Source organism: Oxyura jamaicensis, chromosome 10 (assembly GCF_011077185.1).
Source record: "Oxyura jamaicensis isolate SHBP4307 breed ruddy duck chromosome 10, BPBGC_Ojam_1.0, whole genome shotgun sequence".
In the NCBI taxonomy this organism is placed as follows: Eukaryota; Metazoa; Chordata; class Aves; order Anseriformes; family Anatidae; genus Oxyura; species Oxyura jamaicensis.
The window spans coordinates 7989879-8012933 of record NC_048902.1 but is presented as its reverse complement, the minus strand read 5'-3'; the positions used below and the strand labels follow the sequence as shown (position 1 = coordinate 8012933).

Here is a 23055-nt window from a genome sequence, read left to right as displayed (position 1 = left end):
AGCGATGCTGCCCCTATTTCTGTCCCTTGGGTCACCCCGTCTCCCAGCCTTCATTTGCCGCTTTCCATCTTTGCTTTGTCCACAGACCGCTGTGCACTTGGGGACAAGGAGCAACCCTCAAACAGCACCAAGGGACTACGTACTACAGGGAGCACTGTTGCAGAGTCCTCCGTGTTTCCCAACCAGTTTTAATTAACGTGGTACCATGTGCACACACACAAAGCTGGAATAAGGAACGGCTTTTTTTTTTTAAAAAAAAAAAAAAAAAAAAAAAAAAAAGATATTTTATATAAATCTTTAATTCCAGAGGAACTGGCAGCACTTCACAAACCACAAAGTGAATCTTTTCAACTGGTGAGAACTCTAATCTTGATCCAGAAAAACACTCATGCACATGCCCAACTCCACATGGCAGCATATGGAAGTCTTACTGATTTGTGGGCTTGAAATCTATCCTTCCAGCAAAGAGAGCTGCAAAGAACATACTTTGCTGCAAAAGCAGCCAGGAAGGATTGACACCAGCTAAAAACTCTGAATGAAAGATACCAGGAAGTCCAAAGAGAGTTGAAAGACCTGCTTTTTGTTTTGTTCTTCCAAGTATCATTTGAAAGGTGCCTATTGTAAAGCGTGTGCAACTCAGCCTTCCTAGAAGGGCTGAACTGTCCTGTTGGCTCAGACTCTATAGTCTGCAAAGCAAGGACAGAGAGCGGATATGACAGCTGTCTGTCGATGCGTCATCAGGCAAAGTGGAGACCTTTGAGAGATAAGGGAAGATGTAAGCAAAGGGCAAATAAATAGCAGAAAAATACAAGTCTACCTATTAAAAAGGGAAGGCCTGGAAAAGCCTTTCTATAGGAACACTGGAAACAAAACCAAACAAACCAGACTCTGTTAGGCATTACATGATGTGATGCGTGAAACAGCAGAGAAATGAATTTGGTGACTCAGCCCTATTTCGCTCAGACGATAGGATTTGGGCCTAGAATGCCTCACTGCAGCAGGGAGGCTTAGCAAGTTCAAACCGCACCTTTGGTTGTACCCTCCCCAGAACTGCCTCTATCCATCCCTACCTCTGGGCTTCCATTCTCCTCATCCTCCTTCAGCATCCTCACCTGCCTCTCTCCTGTGCTGCCCCTCCTCTGCCTGCGACCCCCCGTCTGTTTGGGCAGCGGCGGGGTGTGGGTGTGCTGGCGGGCAGGGAGGCTGCCATGGCTGTGCTATCTGGCCAGCTGGTGGAAGGCACAACCACCTCTCTCAGTCACCCAGAGATCCAAACATCATGGTGTCTCCTGGCCATCTGGCAGGCCAAACAAACTGCTTCATCGGCCAAGTGCGTCCTGCAAGCCATATGCTGTTTAAGTCTGGTAGAGAACATTCCCCAGCTCCTTCAGCCTGCCTTTTTGTTGCAGGCTTCAAGAAGCAACATGCAGCTGCACTGCCACCACTCCCCTAAATTCTGCTGCGCTTTTCCATGTTTAGCAGGCATTGTGCAAGCTGGGAGGGTATAGCTCTGCCTCTGAATTCATTTCTGTGTTAAAGACCTTGAGAACACATTGGGGATGCCTTGCTGTCTGGAATACAGAAACTGCTGCAGAGGTGCAAAGAGCTGTTCATCATGTCTGATCCATTCCTATTTCTTCCTTCAGGGACTTGCCGAAGGGCTTTAACATGAATCTTACATTGGTCACAAGGTGACTCAGGAAATCCTGAATTTCCCAAAGACCAAAATGAATGCATGTGGGGAAAGACCTGACATCTCTGGGTAATAAAGGAAATTAATCTCGTTAAAGACCCTCAGGAGCACTGTATGAGATTGCAGTAATTACAGATGCTCTTTGGTTCCCTTGATCTATACTGCCTGCAAGCACCACTTTTTTTTCTACCTTTCTTCCTGCATGTAGATGTTTGATAAATAGAGTGGTTTCCGTGATGTCATACACCTAGATTTCCTCTTCCTGGGCTCTGCACTTTGGCCAAACCTCTCTATGAAGATAACATACCTTCATAACCCTCTTTGTTTCTTTTCCCTCTTTTCCCTGATATTTATTAGGTAACTTGATAATAACTGATCTTGGGATTGAAGAGATACTTTAAGGTTTTCACAGGCAGCACCAGAATGTGAGACTAGAAAAGACAAATAATGGCTGATACACCCACATAGAGAAGCACAAGGCAGGAAACCTTACCTGGAACCTTGGCACAGGCTGAAAGACAGTGAGTCAAGAAGATCCTGCTTTTCCAAGATGCAATCCAAACTGTCTTGGTCACCATAGCTGTGCCTTCATGTCAGCTTCTGAGCTCGGAGCATCACAGTCATAGCTTTGGTAATGAAGTCACTTTCAAAGCATTTTAGAAAAATGGTGTCAGTGCGTTTGATGGACAATACAGTCTCAAGAAACTCAGTATACAGTTGACCCTGAGATTGCTTACCTCCTCAATTACCCACTTAACTTTTAAAGACTGAAACAGTTACAGGATTGCATTTCAAAAGCCTAAGGCAGCTTTGGACAAACAGCGATACTGTTGCCCAGATGTTCAGGGCTAGGTGGCAAGCAGTTGTCACCAGGCACCCAAATACTGGGGCAAGAGCTTAACAAAAGCCAACCAACCAACAACAATGGAGCAGAGTTTTACCCAGGATGGTCTGAGGCTTATAAGGAGTTTTCAGCCACAATTCTGAGTCCGTCCCTGTGGCTGTTGGCAACTCAGTCAAATATGTCCCTCCTTAGAGTGCTTTTGCTCAGCCGATGAAGAGCATTTGTAAATCTAGATAGGAACAGCAATAACGTTTCTGTGGAGATTTCATTACTGTTTGTAGATTTGTACTTCTGGCTGTGGACATATATATACACATACATATAACCGAGCAGCGTATATTCCAGAACAGTCAAAAGCTGAATAGTGTCTGCAAAGCAGGGTTAATGATATGTTTTTGCTCCAGACGAATGTTGTGGGAATTCATTTATTAGCAGAAAGGTGCCACTGGAAAGCAAAGCCATATTAACCGCAGTCTTCCAGTGCTGCAGATGGGGATTAAAATCCACTGTGCAAACACATCAGAAACCAAACTCTTTGCATCCAAGTATTTAAAAATGCACCGTGAAGGAACACAGCTAGCATTCTTCTTTATGGCTCATGTAGCTTCTTAAAAACAGATTAAAAACACATCTATGAAGGCAGTAAGGAACCACACAGCCATGTCTGAGGCATGCTACTTAATAACAGAACAGAACAAGCTGGGGAAAAAAGGAAAACTCGACACCGTATTTCCAAAGCCCAGCTGGGTGAGAGAAGAGGTGGCTGCAAGGAGCAGTGTGTAGAGCATGCTAACACACCTTCCCTGGACCCCCTGGGACTCACACCCCTTCTTGGCATCCACAAAGTCCTAAGCCTTGCAGGGCTCGGCAAGCTTAGCTTCCCTTGTCATCACAGAAGCTTAAAAGGGATGGACAGGAGCAGAGGTCAGATGGCAGGCTCAGTCCTGCTGAACACCTTTGGCTGGAGGGGGAGACAAGGAAATGGACAGATCCCCAGATCAAGGACTCAGCGCTGAGATGCAATCTTAACCATAGCTAAACACGCAACTTCTCCTTCCCCTTTCCTTTTCCTTGTTTTGATAGGCAGCAAAATAGTTAACACGGTCAATATTTAGAGGATCAGCACAGGGCGCCCAGGTTGGCAGGCACTAAGATTAACGGGGCAGGTCAAAGCTGTTGCTTTCAGACTCTGCAAGCACAGACAGATGTCACCACATCACTTACTTTGGAAAAGACAAATCAAGCACAGTTCAGCAACCACACACACAGCGTGTAGGGCTTCTCAGTTATTGTTACTACTTTTTGTAGTTCAGATTTGGGGGAACAAAGCAGTGCCCATGGCAGTGCTGTCCCCAGTCAAACCCTCACAGAACATTGAAAGCGCTGCACCAACACAAACATTCTGGGTATCATACCAAAGCAGGCATGTGATCCTGCCTCACTGAGGTCAGATACATTTTGGGAGGCAGGGTCATTGCAGAACCAGGTGCACAGTCAGTCTTCAGAGCCGACCACAGTCTAACCACTGCAGTCTCAGCTAATTTAATTTCTGACCCAGCCTTGGCAGACTTTCCCAAGGCTACGCAGTGAGCTGGTGCCAGTGCTGGGATGTGTCCTGCTTATGCTGTCCGTCAGCAGAGTCCAGCTGTCTGAGAAGAGGCTGGGCACCCCAAGCCTGGAGCCTGTGCCACAGCAGCCTTGTTCACAGCCTTGCTTCAGACCTGGAACAGTCACAACTGCACCGTCTCTGCCCATATCCAGTCCTACCCCAGCACCCTCCTTGCTTGAGGGGAGCAGGGGAAGTGCCGTAGAGCTGCCAGAGTGCTTCCTGTGGGTGTTGTCCATCCCTGTGTGCTGGGAGCACTGACGGGGGATGCTGGGTGGAGAGCTCACACTGAAGGTTTTTATGGGAAGGGGTTAATGTCAGTGCTCCCAAGTGCACCTCATTGACACTTTTTTCTTGCCATCATCCCAACAGGACAGGCCATGCTTTACCAAGGTCATACAGCATCCATAGGAATCAAAATACTGGTGAGCTAGGCCAGAGATCTTCGGCCACTCTCTGTTTTGGAGTTCACAGGGCCCCAGAGAGCACAGGTCAAGACCTACCAGGAGCTGGTAAGGGATCCTTTACATGCTCTGCATCTAGTAACCTTAAAATGTCAATACAAGCTTGGTGATACAGCATCAAAAAAAAAAAAAAAAAAAAAAAAAGTGGCCAAGGACATCTTAAAAAGTAATCCTCCTATCTTCACAGGTAAAAGAAGGACGGAAGGTGAGATACATTTCTCCATTACAAAGATGGCCCGCAACATGGGAGGTTACTTGGTTACTGAGGAAAAGTCACAAACCCAGAAGTCTCAGAGAAACAAATGCAAGAACAAACCTCAGAAAAGAACGTTCCTAGCAACTGCCATTCTGTAAACCTCACTCTTTTTCCAGTAGGAACAAATTATGAGCACAAAAAGCCACTAAAACAGATGAAGGGTAGAAGACTCACAAGTAGTTTTATTTGCCCTTTCCGAAGAGAGCAACTTCCCGTAGAATTAAAGCCTGTGAATCAGAATCAGTGAATAAAAGGGATGTAGCAGAACCTACATATGGGGCTTTTAAAAAATTTTGAAAGACTGAATCACAACAATCCGTAAATAACATAGACTCAATTTTTGTTTGGTACAGCACCCACATAGCTTGGGAATTGGTTTAACAATTGTGAACAAGGAATAAAAATAGAAAATTAATGAGCAGGAAAAGGTATTTATCATTTTTTAAATGGATCATGGTAGTGCTGTGTTAGAGCTGATCTCAAGACTTTCACAGTGATCTACAAGAGACTGTGACTAATGAAATTATCAGATGACAGAGGCATTCTGAATACAATGAAGACAAGACAATAATTCCAAGAGGCGCAAAAAAATCAAAAATGGTAAAAACCAAAACAACCCCTTGATCTGTAAGCCATAAACCTAGTGACACCTGGTTTCCTATACATTTCTGTTCTCATACCACCATTCCACTGCATCTTGCTTGGTGTCATGCTGTAAATCCCCTCACCCCTTCCCAGGTCCTTCCCATGTCTCTCACTTCTTACTTTGCACAGGATTCTCCATATTTCCTCCTACTTCCACCATCAGTTCTGGCTAGGTGAGACAGAGCAGATACTGTGGCTGGGTTCAGAATCCACCCTGCCATGTATATCCTATCATATTTATGTCAAACTGTCTAATGAAAAAACATTTTATAGGTAAGATTCCATGTTTTGGGCTAGTATCTTGTTCCTGCAGTCAAGCTCTGGTTTGTGGACAGGGCAAGACCAAGCGCCTACCGCTATTTCCCAGGTGGGGAGTGGCTTCTCTCCTCTAGTCACTCACTGACTTTTAGAAAGTTTGTGGAACGTCATTTTTTGTTTTTAATTCTGTGGTTATATTAAATACAGTTTAAACAGGCCAACGTGTTCAAGAGGCAGTCAGAGCAAGGTCAGTATAACATCAGGTGGTGCTTGTCAGTGCCATGGCATAAAGAAAGGAAAGCTCCTTGATAAACAGAGACAAACCTGTACCTGGAACACCGCACTGGGATCTCCGCAGAAAATCAACAAGAATCAGAGCAAGGGGCGGGACTTGGAGGACGGACCTGTGAAGGGTGACTTAAAAGGGCTAAACACATAACAATAGTAGGCTATCTGAAAACCAAAAGGCTATGCTGATGGGTCAAAACACACTACAGGACACTGAAACCTGGCCTGCTGCTGCACCGACTTAAAAAGTACCCCCACACTCACCAAGGCACAACCCCAACTCAAACACAGACACAGCATTTCAGCTCGAGCTGGGCTTTGGGGACCACTGGAAAGCATGCTTCATCCTCAACAAGGCATGCTCAGGCTACACAGGATGGGGCTTCAGGCACCTCTTCACCTTCACAATACGACTGCCATCAGGAGCTGCCATGCCAGACAACCTTTTTCCCCTGCACCACCCTTCTCAGGACCCATGCAGCATTCAAGTGACCCGCCTTGCTCCTATTCTAAAGACTATCACAGCCCACCTTGCCTGTGGCACCTGGTAAACAGAAGAGAAAGCAACCGCAGCAGCAAAAGGCACAGCACCCCTAAGACAGTGCTGCCTCACCCGCTCCTTTACCTCAGCCACTCACCTGACCCCGAAGCAGATGCTTCTGTTGGGAGCACTTTTTGATGGGAGAAATTGGTGATGTACCTGTTCTGTTAGGGTCATTAGGGTTAGCCTTAGGGCAGACCTGAACTCCCCCTGGGAACCCTTACGCAACTCCACACACAACAGGACTCTGCGCCTCCTCTCTCTCCAAAAGCTAACAACCCTAATCCTAACCCTTAACCCTAAAACCACACCTAACCCTAAACATCCGGAGCTAACCCTGTGGAGCTAACCCTGCGAAGCTAACCCTAATCCTAAACCTAACCCTGACACTAACCCTAGCCCTGAGCCTAATGCTAACCCTAACAATAACTCTAACCTTAACCCTAACTGTACTGTAGATCCTCCACAGTTCTACCAGGGCCACACAGTGTCATCTAGATCCCTCTGAAAGCCTCCCAGTGACCCCCAGTGTTCTCTAGGATGCCCTAGAGGCCTCCCAGTGCAGGCCTCAGGCCTCCCATGACCCTCCAGTACATTCCTGTGTCCTCTCAATACATCCCATTACCTTCCAGTGCACTTTAGAGAGCAGTAGAGCCCCCCTGGTCTCCCTAGAGGCTCCCAGTGTCTCCCAGTTAGAAATGCAACCTTTGCATCTCTCTCAGCCCCCGACGCCTTCCCTCCCCGCTGTGTTCTGTAATGCTCCCTAGAGACCGCACAGGGCTCCCCCGTGTGTTCCAGTGACTCCTATACTCCTCCCACGGCCCTCTAGGTTCCTCCACGGCCATTCCAGAGGTTCCACTGCAGACCTGCAAGGCTCTTGGATGGAGCGGAGGAGTGTCAGTAGCCTCTTGTGTGTACTAGGAGGTCTTTGGGGTACCCTAGAGCTCACCTGAGTGTCCTGTGAGGCCTGCAGGGGACACTCGGTCACGGTGGGAAGCTGCTTTCTACACCGTGGGTCCCCAAGCATGCGCTGAGCACCCGGTGAAGTTTTTAGGAGGTGCTGGAGCTCAGTCGAGAGACCTCTGAGGTCTGCGGGGGTCTCTGCAGCACCTGTGGGGCATCGAGAGCCCTGCAGCCCACCACGGGGCACAAGGGAAGGGGCTGGGAGGCCTCGTGAGGTCTCCCATTCTCTCCTGGCACTCAGCGCGGTCACCCGAGAGCTCCCGGCCCGAGGAGCGCTGCCCCGGCCTTCCCCGGGAGCCAACATGGCCGCCCGGGGGCCCAGTGCCCGAGAACTACAGCTCCCAGCATGCCCCGCGCTCGCCCCCGGCCCTGGAGGCCCAATGAGGACAATCCCTGGGATCCCGCGGCCCCGGGAGCCTCGCAGGGCGCCCTGCTGCGCCTCGGGCACGTGGAGGCCTCCCGTACCCTGCGCCCTGCGTCCTCCGCAGCTCTACCAGGGCCCCCCAGTGCCCTGCAGCTCCCCCAGAAAGCCTCCCAGTGACCCTCGGTGTGCTCTGAGATGCCCCAGAGGCCTCCCAGGGCACCACTCTAACCGGAACACTGAGCGAACCTTAATAAGGACCCTAAAAACCACGTACGGCGCCAGTTTCTCCCATCAGAAAGTGCTCCCAAAGGGAGTCCCCTGTTTTTGGATAGTATCTTGTTCCTGCAGTCGAGCTCTGGTTTGTGGACAGGGCAAGACCGAGCGCCTACCGCTATTTCCCAGGTGGGGAGTGGCTTCTCTCCTCTAGTCACTCACTGACTTTTAGAAAGTTTGTGGAACGTCATTTTTTGTTTTTAATTCTGTGGTTATATTAAATACAGTTTAAACAGGCCAACGTGTTCAAGAGGCAGTCAGAGCAAGGTCAGTATAACATCAGGTGGTGCTTGTCAGTGCCATGGCATAAAGAAAGGAAAGCTCCTTGATAAACAGAGACAAACCTGTACCTGGAACACCGCACTGGGATCTCCGCAGAAAATCAACAAGAATCAGAGCAAGGGGCGGGACTTGGAGGACGGACCTGTGAAGGGTGACTTAAAAGGGCTAAACACCAGAGCTATCTCCTCAGCTGTGGACAAAGATCCTCTTTTACACACTCCAATCCTGGGTCTGGCTTGCTCTCACCTTAGCTGCAGGCACAGCACAGAGCAACTTTAAAACAGCACAGCATTTGTGTGACACCTAAAGCATTCAGTGGGGCAATATGCTCACCAGGACGATTTTCTTCTCTAGACAAGAGTCTTAACGTGCCCCTAAGTGTCTGAGAAAGAGCTATCTGGCTCAAAGAACCAGCCTCACGCTAACACTGCAGCTAAAGGATAGTTAAACAGAGATACACTAATTCCCACGGGGACAGGAGGACAGCAAAAGGGCTGGAGGGAAGCAGCTGAAGGATCTTTATCATCCCCTCTCCACACTATCACGACTGGATCATAACTAAAAGTGTATGTAACACACAGTCCGCGCTGAGACAAGACAGGAATTATTTAGCATTGATACAGAGAGGCAACTGGGGATTTAAGCAAGAAAAATAAACTGGGAAGGAGAAAACACGACCTGAATGCTGGCCCAAACTTCCTGGTGCAGTGATGTGGGAGACGAAATCCCTGGGAAGCAATGCCGTAGTGCACCAGAGCTGCCCGAGAGTGGCCAGCAAGGGGGGACGGAGCTGGGCCGGATGGGGAAGGCCAAAGGAAAAGGCTGGGGCTTCAGGGTGGCAAGGCAAGCAGGACAAGGCGAGCTGTAGCCAAGAAACATCCATGAGAGCCTGCTTAGAAACCTGCTCTGGTCAGACGCATCCAAAAGTGAATCTCACCACACCGCCGAGTAACCCGGTTTCAATTTCTGACGAGCTTCTGACAGCGTGAGCAGCCCTGGCAAGGCCTGGGCTTGGCGAGGATTGCTGCGGGCTGTGCCGGCAGCCCGGGTGCTCTGCAGCGGGCTGACACCGCCACCCAGCGCCCCGCGCCGCCCGCAGCAGGCGGCCCGCAGCGGGGCCAGCAGCGCCCAGGCCGCACCGAGAGATGCTCGCACAGGGCGGCGGCGGCTGTGTCGGTGCTCTCAGATTGCTTTGGAGCCGTCGGGACACTCAGCGCTATTGTGTCCGATGCCTAAAATGTACCGCAGGGATTGTGCTGGCACCCTGCACGGGTCTTAAACCCAGCTGCGTTATGTCCAAACTGACCCCAAGTCACCCAAGTAAGGGAGAAGTGGTTGCTCTGCCCTTTGCCTGGCTCTTCCTCAGCTTCTTGATGGCTGATTGGGGCTTAAATTAAGGAAGTTGATGCAGTAATTCTAGCCCAAACAACTAACCTGGGGAATTATCCCTCTGTGTGGCTCTTGGCCTCGTGAGCCAAGCCAGCCTACCATAAGTACTCATTCTTCACATCAACCACACTATTCAGTGACATTTTTTAGAGGTAAGAGTGTCTTTTTGTCCAGGTACTCTGGAATCACTAAAATTAACGGCATACTTACTGGTTTACCCTCATATAGTTCTACAAAGGCTTACAGCTTCCCCTCCAGGCAAGGAGATAAGCCAGGAACATTTCCAAGTCCCTTTTCCATTCACAAAAATGTAGCTTTTGGCAAGAGGAGCTTTTAGAAGCACACAGTGATTTACCAGCTGATGGAGCTCAGTAAATAGCAGAGATTTGTCTACAAGCATCCTCTGAACTGGAAGTGAGTTGTGACTCAGCCACGTTTATTAACCTCCCACAGAAGCCTTTGGGATCTTTGTGCTTTGCTGCTGGCAGAAGCAGTCACAAACATGACCTCACTGCGGGGTTATTGCCACCTTCGCCTATCGAAGATCTGCAGAACAGCGTGTCTCCTTGGCACAAGCTGTCTTCAGTTTGTGTTTATTTTCTTGAAGACACAAAAATGTTTTCATACTTTTCTCAGCTACTTTGAGTGATAAAACATACCTTAAAATAATAATAGCAATTCTTAAACAATCCAGAAAATCAGCCACTAAAGAAAAGCACACAATACCCTGTGAGCAGCTACATCACAAGTTATTTAACTTGCAAGCATGAGTGTTTGTGTCAAACTGAAATTACAACCAGATTTCCACATTTTCTAGAGTTTTCTAATTGGTATTCTCTTCATACAATCAATAGAACTAAAAATGTCCAATGTCCTAAGTATTGGAGGTAGTTATGAAAATCACTCCGATTATTCTAAGCGATTAGAATTCCTTAGCGATACGGTTTAGTGGAGGACTGTTAACGTTAGGTCAGAGGTTGGACTGGGTGATCTTGGAGGTCTCTTCCAACCTAAATGATTCTGTGATTCCGTAATACTTTTTCAGATTGCAGAAGCAGAGACAGGGATGCAATCTAATCAAGCATTCAATTTCCAACATATTCTCTTAAAAAAATCCTGTATTTGTACTATCTTTAGAGCAGTCCTGAATTTGTAATTTTGATGACAGTGACACATGCAGTCAGATTTCACTTAACTAAAGCAGCCAGAGGGTTCTACGGCCACATCACTCTCATCTAGGAAAAAAATTCAAGTGTAGGCTTTGCTCTAAGGTGCACAACCAGTGCCACAGAAATAACTGGGATTTAAGCACATACTTTATATTAAAAGCAAATGTTCTACTGTTTTGCTGGATCAGAGCTGTAAATCTTGGTGATGTCACGGTTTCTATGACAACCAAGTGTGATACGACATGAGGGATTATGCTTTAAAGGAGCACTTACATCTGGCCTTTTCAACTGACATAGTCAGAGCTTATCGTGTACGTACCTTGTGCACCGATCTGCTTATCTGTGTGCAATCGAGAGCCCAGGGGCAGAAAGAGAAGGCCTCAGCAGAGCAGCTTTTATGAGCAAAGAGAGCACATAAAAGGGAGTGTTGCTCCCCTCTCTATTCCTGCATACTCCAAGGAGGAAAAATAAAGTCACACTAAGGGTCACATTATCTTCTCTGGGCCAGCAGCAGCCCAGGAGCTTGCTGACAGCTGAGGGACACTGCAGCTGCGAGGCAGGAAGCCAAGAGCCAGGTAGAGAGCAGCAACACAGGTGCCTTTCTGCAGAGCCCTCTTTGCTCTAGTCCTCTGCCACCTCTGCTTTCTGATTCACTAATGGCGCATTTGCCCGAGCTGCTAGCAGATTTGCTCCCTGGGAGATGTCTCCAGCTAGCTCCATGGTCCTCAGCAATCCCCACAAACACAACCAGGAAGGTCCTTCCATCCCGTGGGAGCAGGTGCTGAAAGCAAAACCAAACCACTTAATACCAACAGCTAACCCCAGAGCAGCTGGTTTGGAACCAGGCAGGAAACACGTGAGAAGTGACCTCTGCTCCTGCCCTTTCTGCAGTAAGAGCAGCCTGCTCCTGAGCTGGGCAGGATGAACCCTGCCTCCCGCAGCCAGCTGGCTGCCCCGCTCTCCTAGCTGCTCCAATGCTCGTGTTCACCTCAGCCAGATATAGCCACGTTTGTAGGAGCATTGTCCTCTCGGTTTCGCTGTCCTGTTTTCAGAGAGCAGGCTGGCTCTCAGGCTGCTCCGCATTCAGGACACACAGATTCACCGCCTGCTTCTACAGGCAAATGAGAGGCAGCGCTGCAGATTTGTTCAACGGCCCTTTTAAGCACGGGGCTGGCTCCGTAGCAAACAACTCCCTTTACATTAAGATAAATGCTTTACTAGGGAGATAAGTGGCACTGCACTTGTGAAGTCAAGATACTCCTTACAAATAAAATCAGTGCCTATAAATAGCCAGTGTATCTTCCATCCTAGGAGATTATGAGTTTCTTCCTTGCAAAACAGATGAGCTCACTGAAAGATAATTTTGTGATGGCCAGATAGCTTCAACATTAGATCGAGACCATCATCATTAGTCCAATTAAAGCTCCCTTTTATACCAGCAAAATAATTGATGTGCTGATAAACTGCCTCCGCTCATTGTTACTGCAGCATCCACAGCTGCTGCGAACGCGTCCATGTCATCAATATGTCTCACAAAAAGCACTCTAAATGAGTTAACTCTTCCAGGAACGGGCAGATTTCTGAGAGACTATTTGCTTATAAAATCTCTGGCTTTTTGTTCTGTGTTTCTTTTACTTACAGAGGCATTAAGTCCAATCAGGAGCCGATCACACACACTTCTGCAGAGCATAATACCGACATCGCATGCTATTACTGTAACAAGAGCTGAGAGAGGGAACCTGGCCTTGAGGCTACTTATCCCCTATGAAAAAAAAATAAAAAACCTTCACATAACCTGCATCATTCTGACAGAACTAGGTTAGGCAGTGCCTGTATGTGCAGTTGCTTTGGCAGAGCACAACTTACAAGAGGGATGGGGGAAGAGCACAGACAGTCATCTGTCTCCAGCAGCAGCCAGGAGCCCTGTGACCGGTCTCAGGAACGTGATCAAAAGGGCCCGTTTTGCCACCACACTGAGCTGCTGGCCATCATTTACTGCGACCTGGGTCTCTTATGTCCCTGCTCTGTCTCAACGGCATCGCCCGGGTGCTACAGGAGCAGTGGAGAACTTCATTCTTGTTTAAAGGGTGTGGTGATAGCTACATCATTAGGTTCTTGTCCTCTTCTCTAGGATTGATTAAAAACATTCTCAGTAGCCACACAAAACCTCGCTGAACATCTGTCTTCACTGCACATCCAGGAGAAACAAATCTCTCGAGTCAGCCTCTCCCTACCCTGCTTCAGGGGAAGGACTGTGTGGAAGACAAGCCCGCAAACATTTCTCAGGGGGTTGGAGCTTTGGGCATTGGCTCCAAGAAAGAAAAAAAAATAAGGAAAAAAAAAAATGATAACTGCAAAGACTCTTAAAAGCTTTGTTAACTTCCTATGAAACAAATGCTTGGACTTCAGACTCACTTATCCACAAATCTCCTTTGAGAATCCAATTCTGATTCAACGTATTTGGTACTTTCTGGAGACACAGGTTTCCTAGCTGCTGCAGATAGCCATTTTGAAGGCTATCACCCTTACCTGATGCCTGCACATCACATGAGAACTTCACTGCTCAAAATGCAACTGCACGGTCTCATCTGGAAGTTAACAACAGCCAGCCACGCACCAGGCAATAATGCTGGGTGCCATGTAGACACCAGAGAAGCTAGAGACAAATATTTTTGATACTGAAAGCGATCATCGCATGCTTATAGCCTATCATAGGAGCTAGGCAATGAATTCTTCTTGACCTAAACAGAACTTTTCATCTGCTCATTCCTGTCTGCTGCTGATGTTACTAGAAATGCAAAAAAGCAATTCAGCACGTCCAGTGCTGAAATGCTGTAGTAGGTTTCCATGGCAAGGTTTCAGTAGCAGGAGGGCTGCGGGGTGGCCTCTGTGAGCAGAGCCCAGCAGCTGCCCCACGTCAGAGCAGAGCCAGCTCCAAAAAGGGACCCGTCGCTGAGCTGAGCCAACAAGCGACATGGGATGAGCTTCCCTGAGAGCAGATTTAAGAAAGAAAAGAACTGCTGCACAGCAGCAGCTGGGAGAGAGGAGTGAGAAAATGTAGAGTCCCAGCCCTGCAGCCCCCATGGGCAGTGCAGCAGGAGGGCTCCAGGCACCAGAGCAGCAGCTCCCCCGCAGCCCACGGGGAGGCCCCTGGTGGAGCAGGCTGTCCCCCTGCAGCCCGTGGGGTACCACAGCAAAGCAAATCTCTACTCTGCAGCCTGTGGAGGCGCCCATGTGGTGCAGCCTGTGGTGGAGGAGACAGGTCTAACCTGAAGGAGGCTGCAGCCCATGGAGAGGAGCCCACAAAGGGGCAGGTGATGTGGCAGGAGCTGCCACTGTGCAGGCCCCATGCTGGAGCAATCCATTCCTTAGGGATAGAATCCCGTGGTACGGAGCCGTGTGGGAGCAGTTCCTGAAGAGCTGCTGCCTGTGGGCAGCCCCCGCAGGCTCAGCTGGGGAAGGACGGCATCCCGTGGGAGTGACCCCACGGGGAGCAGGGGCAGGGAGGGACCCATAGGGACTGGCAGAGATGAAGCATTAGGGACTGACTGCAGCCCCCATTCCCCCTGTTCCCGTGCACTTCAGGGGAGGATGTAGAAGAGGGTGGATTAGGACAAGGTGTTTTTAGTTTGTGTTTAGTTTCTCACTGGTCCAGTCTGTTACTGATAAGTGAGATCTTGGGTGCTGCTTTTGATGTTTCAATCCAGTTACGGGCTCGCTGCTCTTCGGTCCCCAGTGCTAAGATCAGAACCCCTGCATACTTTCAGCCCCTCTCCCCCAGCAGCTCAACATGTTTCTCTAGGCACCAGTCTAATCCAACGGGCAGCATCTGACAGCTGAGTCACAGGAAGCTACACAGTACTTCTGTGGAAGCAATTATGGAGAAGTTACCTTGCTAAACTCCTTGATGTGAACGTTTGTCACCCTTTACAGAAAAGCCTGCCTCAAGAAAGAGACCTAAGTACCCAAATGGAGCTCACAGTATGACCTATAGAGCCTGCCTCAAGAAAGAGCCCACCCAGCACATGCAGACCTAAGTATCCCCACGGAGCTCACAGTATGACCTGTATGGTTAGGAACAGATAATGCTTAATACAAACAACTTTCTTCAACACATTTATTCCTAAGGAAGTGTTGTCAGCATGTTTGCTGTTCATCAAAAGCCAGAGGAAAGCAGCAAGAACAAGAAGGAAAGAGCACAGTAATAAGCTCACCAAAAAGGACATCTAATCATCTTGATTCACCTCCTGTGGGAAGCGGTCCAGGGAAGGGTTAGGAGGAGGAGGATCACTCAGCACGAAGTACAGTTAGTTAATCACAAAGAGTTGACCAGGAGATGGCGTGAGAGGAACATATTTCCAAGAAAATCATCTGCTGACCGCAGCTGAGGCTGCCACTGACTAGGACAAGGTAAACCTGGAGAGTTCTCATTACATCACTGCAGCTACTACGGGTCTGTATTCATCCAGGGGAGACTGAAAATCTGGACCTTCAAAGACAATTCCTTACGAGTTGCCATGGAAAGGGTTGTTTTTGTCCTCCTAGAGTGATGTGTTAACTCAGGTAATGCATTATGAATTAAACTGAACTCTAAAGTTCAAGCAAAGTGTACTATTTCTAGACAACTAATTCTATTAATTTAAAATCACACAGATTTTCCTGTTCAACATCTTGGGAAAAACACATGATATTTCCAGCACGGTATTAGAAGTCCCCTGATCATTTCACTCTTCTTTAGACCTATAACATTTTTATATTGTGAAAAAGCATCTAGAAATATATATGTGTATTTTCTTCCTGTGGGTCACCCGGTCTTCATCTGTTTGCCATTATTTGCTTTGGCTCAGATTTGTATGGGCCAGGGAAGTAACTCTCTGTGTGACAGCCACCCAGAGCTGCGGTGAAGAGTTTCACCACCTGAGTGCAGCACAGGACAGTCTGACATACAGCTTCCAGCACAGATCCATTGGCAATAGCTGCAATTTGTAGCTGTAAGAGGAAAATATGTTCATATCAGTGTTCCGAAGCTAATCTACTCCATTTGATTCAACTGACACATTTCCACAGGGAAAAAATGTAGAGTTTGGAGGAGCAATGACAGTCATTAATTTTTCCTGCTTTTAATATTCCATTTGTTTAATTTTTCCGCTATTTTCAACTAGGGATGCTGGAAACCGTTCAAATCTGTCTTGATCAAACCTGTGTCTCTATCATCACTTTCAGATGATGCATCCTGATTATGCTAGGAAGTCCTGCTCAGAGTAACCCTGTGAGGGTAGCTTTGGGTCTCTTGGGAGCTGGGCAGAGCCACTTATCTTCAGAAGGAGATGGAATGACAAGCACAGGCAGCGTTAACAGATTATGTTTTCCTCCATACATCAGATGCTGGCTTTGGTACCTGGGATCCATCTGTCACAGGTATAATCAAGCCAACTGCTTGGCAGATTGCTGCAACACTCTTTACGTTTATTTGGTATTAACTTTTTACATTACTCACTGGTTTAGTCAATTGACTACTCTTTCTTTTGCAAAACATGGTTAGAAGTGTTTGGAAAACACCCTGCCAATGACCCACCTATGCACCAGCTCCAGTGTTTTTGGCAGCACTGCCCAACATACACACCCTGCAACCCTCCCCATCCTGTAGTAGGTGTGTATTTGTAGCACAGGGCCCTTCAGTGGCAGGAATGGGATGGGAGACTCATACTAAATCACACACCAGCAAGCAGTTAAAAAAGAATCATTCTGAACACACAAGGCAGATACAGCAGTGGGAAAGAAGCACACCATCTCCTGTGAGTTACAGGAGAGGAACAAAGAAAACAAAAAAGATGACTGAACCAACCTGCAGTGGTTCTTGGCAACTTCTCTGACATGAGCTTGGTTTTTTGTTGTTGTTGTTATGTGTTTTGTTTGCTTTGGTTTTGTTCGGCTTTGGTTCCGTTGTTTTTTCCCTGGCTCTGATTTTGCTGCTCAGTAGTTACCATTAATATTTCATAGGTGCATTGGTCACCAGTTCCTTCCCATGCCATCCTCTCCTGGCAGTAAACCTTGGAAGTATCACAAGGCAGGGGTAGCAGACAATCACGTGCAGCTTCAACTGTGGGGTTTTTCTATTGCTTGCAGAGAAAAGGCAGCAGAGACAGAGCCTCACAGTTTGCAAGGCTCACTAAGCAAGCAGCATGCCTCGGGGAGACAGCTGGCTGTGTCTCCACTGATATTTGCCCTTTGGCAGCTCCCCTCCTATAAGACACAGAGAGAAACAGCTGTCTGGGATGCAGCTATGGATAGCTGACAAGGGGAGCAAACAGCGAGGCATGCCAAACAGCATCTGGCCTTAACTTCAGAGAAACAGGAGTACAAATGCACCTTCCAGTAGAGCAAAGCAAAGCTCCCACAACCTGGGAACTAATACAATATAGTGATGCTGCAGTGATTTTTTTCTGGCAGAGCTAATTTGTCTTCTGTTTATTTGTATGAAAGTATTCAATTTCCTAACAAACAGAAGGTGATTTCAACTCCACCTGTATACCCCGCGTATCGCCTCTTAGCCACAAGAGTGCACCCTTGCAACTTGCACTAAGCACATCCCCTCTTACTGCGGTATCGAGGTAAACAACACCTTAAATCCAGTGCAAAATACACTCTCGTCCCAACTGCTTTTACTGCAGCCTTGGGTAAGTAATTGTTTGTGAATGCTTTGCAAAACACCCTGCCAATGACCTACCTATGCACCAGCTCAGATGTTTCTGGCAGTGGTACCTTACATAAACGTCCTGCAAATAGAAATATCCCTGTCTTCCTCCACAAGGAAACTTGCAGTAGATGTGTATTTGTAGCACAGGGCCCTTCAATGGTAGAAATGAGACGGGAGTTTGGTGTTAAATTTGCTTTATAGCACACCAAATCGATGGGATGGTAACAGAACACCTTTTTTTTTACTACACTTAATACAGGCGTTGTTTTAATGCACTAACAAACCCCGCTGAATGATATCCTCATAATTTCATTGACAATTCCTTACCAGATGCCGGCTGTGTCGTTGTCAGTATTGTAAAAAATAAAATAATAATAAATAAAGCTTATTTTGGAAATTAATCTTTTCAGCAGATTATCTTAAAGTACATTTCAGAGTAGGAAACTAGGTAAATAACACAAATACGATATCTGAAGTTTCTATTTGGCTTTAAATAAACTAATAAAGCCAAGACTTTGAAGCATGTGTATAAATTGGGCAAAAGGATAGAAGCTGGGAATCTTCTTCAGGTTCCTCTTTCTAGAGCAATGTTTTCCATCTTTCTGCGAATTTTGCCTTTCCCAGCTGTGCTTGTTCAGTCCTGCTCCTGCCCTGCAGAGGTGGGTATATGAAGAGGATGATCCAAGTGTTTTCTACTTTGGCCAAAGAGCATTCTTGCTGAGACCCTATCAATCAGCCTGTCTCTGGAGCAGCCACGCTGCTCCTGTTATTTCACAGCCACAGGCATCTTCCTGGAACTTTAATGCTGCCTTCCCAGCAACCACTCCCTCTGGGAATGATCTTGTACTTCACTAAAGTAGCTGCATCACTGCTGGTATTTCCATGGTTTCTCAACCTTTGCTACCTTTCACGGAAGACAGAGTAAATCCCTAGCAAACCCATTTTAATACGCAAAGGCCCTACAGATTATATAGTTATTCCTGGTAATTTTTCATGGTCTGACAAATGTTTGCACCATTTTGATTTACAGCCACACTGCACTGTTAGTATTTGTAAGGTTCAGCTACCTGATGCTCTGGGAGACTGCCTGGTCTAGAAGATGAGCCAAAGAGATAGAAACCCCGACAGCTTTTCCCAGCTTTGTGAAAAGTCCTGTGTGTGGGACTTTTCTCACCAGTCATGTAAGGTCAAGCAAGTCACACAGGCTGCTGGTGCCTCCTTTTCATTCTCATCCGTCATCCACCTCATTTATGTAGACTGCTAGCTCTGAAGGACATGCCCTTTTTCTTACAACAAATACATCCAAGATCACAGATGCGGCTTCTAGACACAAAGGCAGTACAACAGAAACCATGAAAGCAGAGATGAGCTATTCTGCAAGACTGTAGGCAGTGTTAGGCTAGTGAGCCCAACCAAGGAGCATTACCAGAAGGACACAACAAAGGCAGAATTCATAAAGCGTAAGACTGCTTATCTGAAGGTCTAAAAGCAAATTAGGGAGCACAATACAGTCATTAAATTCACTTGAGAAGAGACAGACAACTAACATGCGACAAACACTCTGAAATGTCTAAGCAGAAAATACTGGAGGCTCGTCTAGGGAATGATCCAGTTTCCCAAAGACCTTAAAGGATTTTGATTTTCAACTCTGTAAACAGAAAGGAAAATTTCTTGCACAATAAAGTAAATTAAACAGGGAGATATCCATTTTACCAAAGGCACTGAGTTATGTGCCAGAGAAAAATATTTACAGTGATGAGGGACTGAGGGACTGTTAGAAACATGGAGCAGTTTGGGGTGTGAAAACCAAGGCAGGATGTTGGTGCAAAGTGTTTGCCTGCTTGCTGGTCTCAATACCATCAATATATTACTCTGAATTTTTTTTTATTTTTTTTTAAAAAAGGAAAGGAAAATAGTGCTGTTAAGAAAGCACTTTAAAACAAAACAAACAAACAAACCCCACAACCCCACCCCTACGGGCAGCACAGGACAGGTACAAATATGTCCCAAATCTCACAGAAGCAGCTGATTAGTAACAGCCCTGGGCAGGGGCTGGGCAGGCAGGGAACGTTCACAAAAACAGAAAGCTAGACTTGACACTGGGAGGGAGAAGGTAGGGCAGCAAGCCTTGGGCAGGCTGGGAAAGGTGCAGTAGGTTTAAATGGCTTGAGAACAGCTCAGTTCACATAACATTAAACTGTGACCTTACACTCATCAGCTGTCAGATTCTCCACCAATGAAACAGGCAAAACAGCCCGTGGAAGATGAAGAAGTACTTGAAACTGAGAGTAGTCTGATTACCAAAAGAAGGATTTAGTCTATCTCAGCAATTAAGATATAGCAGCTACAGCTGCACCTGCCTGTTACTGACTTTGTACTTCAAGGAATTTTCTTTCACTTGGCAAGTTTTCTGCACTAGAAAAAAAAAAAAATCTGCCAAGACCTCAGAGACCCTCCCATCATAATTGCATTAAATGCAGTCCTAAGAGGTGTTCAAGGAACACCCCTCTAACAGGAGGTGTGCTGCCTGGCATTTTTTTCCCTTGAATGTTTTTTCTTGCTTGAGTTCACTCAGTCCTTGTCCTTCCTTCTCTGTTTCTCCAGTCTCTTTTCTCCTGCCCTGTCCCACCGTTCCCTTCTACAGTCTTAGCTATGGTATTACTGCAGAAAGGAGACCTGTGAAGTAAGAATGTTAATCAACGTATGCCAATGACTCAGAAGTCATTAATGGAACCAAGCCTAGCCTCATTACACAGTGCTGCACGCTGCCTGCCAAACAGCCACATAATCCTAAACACTGCTTCTCTAGCATGCAGTAAAAGAACAGGCTATTTCCTGAATTTTGGTGCTCTTTGCTGTTGTACTGCTTACTGCAGAGTAAAACCTAGGAGTTACTTGTTAACACAGCAACTCCGCTGAAACAGAAACGTGCAAAGGCACCTACAGAAGAAATAAAGTCATGCAGTTTTGGGGCTCCTGTTTGACTGTTTACGGTCTGGTCTCTCAGTGCAACCTTACAACCATTAGACTAACGCAGTATTCTTTACTTTCTTCTCACATCAGTAACAAGCCTTATACATCTGAGGTAAAATCACAGCTACAGACCTGCTAATTGTTCACCACGCTCTTGGGGGAGCAAAGACAGCCAGCCAGAAACAGACAAGCAAAGAACAGAGGCTGGTGCACCAGTGGGGGGACACCGCAACCTGTTCCCTGCTCTTGGTGTCCTGCAACACCTTTCTCTCGCTACCACAAAAGCTGTTTTTTCACATGCCGTTAAGCTCTGCGCTGCCCTAGCCCTGGCACAGACTTTGACAGTAACATCAGCACTGGCAACAGCCGGCACATGTGGCTCCTGTTTCCTAAACATCAGTGTTGGGGGAGAAAAATGAGGGCTTCACTTTGGACTATTTTGGGCTTGGTCCAATGGGCAGGACAAAGCACCAGGTTTTTGCCAGAGCCACTACTGACCCGCACATGTCACTGGTTCAGATACGCAGCTGCTTCAAGGGGCTTTTCCTTAGCGGAGGCGCTCTGTCCCAGCTCTTTCCCAGACTTTGTGCAGGGGGAAGTCCTTGGCACCTGCTGACAGAGATGTGTGAGATGCATCTGGAGAGCTTCATGGCAGCTGTCACCTTCCTGTTTCCCTACTTTCTGGCAAAGTCAAGGAAGAAAAGCAACTTTTGTGTCCAGACCCTCTATTGCCAAACACCAGAGAATGTCCTACGTCCTCCCTTCTCAGGCTACCTCTAGCATTAAGTGCTGTTGGTATCTTTCATATCCAGGTAGATAAAAACTGACCAGACAGCAGTGAGAGCTTAAAACCCTGCTGTTTTTTCTTCTGGTCCATGTTTAGGAGAATGACCAGTCCTCCTCTGGCCCTGCAGCAGGTGGTTACAACAAACAGCTAGCTATGAGTCACAGCACTAACAGCAGCAGAGCTATATTCATTATTTACCAGTCTCTGAGGCCTCTGTGCTGCTTGGAGACAGCCTACATCTCCTATCAATCATTTAACATGTTCCAGTTCAGCGCAGTTACTTCTGGCTCAGCGCACAGACCTTGTCCAGAAGAATCCCTCACTTAGTGCTCTTTTCGTGCAGCTTCCTCCCAAGACTCATATACCTTTCCCAGCCTCATAACTTCTTGGCAATAGTTCAGCACTTTTTCACTTTAAAATTTAATGTAGTGTTCACAAGAGGTGCCAGACTACCAGCAGGCAGAACAGCAGCCTGCTGTTTGCCCACAGAGCCGCTACTGCCTGAGCAACAGGCACCTATGTTGCGTGACACTGACCTGATGAAGCATCCCAGCCCTTTGTGCAAGGGGCAGTCACTGGAGCCAGGTAGCTCCGTTTACACACTCATTTATCTCTCACCTTCTAGCTGAGGACACACTAGATCCAGCCATGCTGGATCTAAACACTCCCCTGGCCCTGGTATCCTGCCTGTCCCAACGGCCAAGCTAGATGCAGAGGGAGGCACAAGCAGGAAGGCAGCGGCCCCTTCACAGACTGCAGCTCAGGGACTTCCTGGTTTCGGACTATTTGGTGGTGCCTATATAGGATGAAGGTCACTTCCACAAATAAATTTATGGAAATCTTTGACACATGGAATCCGACAGTCAGGATTTTCACAGCTTAACTGCACGTTCCAATAACCCCCTGTATTATTCCTGTTTTGAACTTCCTGTGCATTGCTGGACCAAAGAAGATCCTTGCTCTCACTTGCTCATCTGCCACTGACCTACCACAAGATACAGGGCAAAACACAGGATCTCTGCAACTCTGCTTTACCCAAAACAAAATAGGAGTAAAAATAAGTAGTCTTCCCCAAGAGATATGCAGACAGCTCTGGATAATTTACTTAATTAAATCAATCTTTGGCAAAACCATATCTTTGCCAGAAGAACACAACCAACCCTTCTTAAAATCCTGTAACAAATGGAAATGCCAGCTGGTGACAGGAGGAAGAGACAAAAACAAAATCTTTGGCAGTAAGACGACTTAAGAAGCAAGATGATTTGAGAAGATAGAAAATGACTTAAGGCAGAAAGGAAGAAATAGGAAGATTTTTTAAAGACAAAATCCCAAAGAAGAAGCAATGTGTCTGCCACCAGGTTTCAACAGGACAAGTATGTCCTGAGCACCTTGGCACTGATTTATGTACACAAGATAAGCAGCTGGTGTTCTTTTTCCTGATGCAATTCTAAACTGCTTAAGTCCACTGAAAAGATTATTTGGTTGGGTTTTACCTAGCCAGAGCAGAATATAAGTAGACTTCAGGGCTTTGGACACAACTGAAGTGTTTTACTCCATACGAGA

At 47.0% G+C, this 23055-nt stretch overlaps 2 long non-coding RNA genes across 2 annotated transcripts; both read right to left on the bottom strand.

The window, feature by feature from the left end:
• Positions 1-259: 259 nt before the first annotated feature.
• Positions 260-2488, bottom strand: LOC118172041. The gene is made up of 2 exons (XR_004753531.1): positions 2187-2488; positions 260-471 (listed from the first exon to the last, which is right to left on the bottom strand). It is a non-coding gene; the product is annotated as an uncharacterized LOC118172041 (long non-coding RNA).
• Positions 2489-5900: 3412 nt separating this feature from the next.
• Positions 5901-8999, bottom strand: LOC118172042. Its single transcript, XR_004753532.1, has 3 exons — positions 8649-8999; positions 6973-6978; positions 5901-6193 (listed from the first exon to the last, which is right to left on the bottom strand). It is a non-coding gene; the product is annotated as an uncharacterized LOC118172042 (long non-coding RNA).
• Between the last annotated feature and the right edge of the window lie 14056 nt (positions 9000-23055).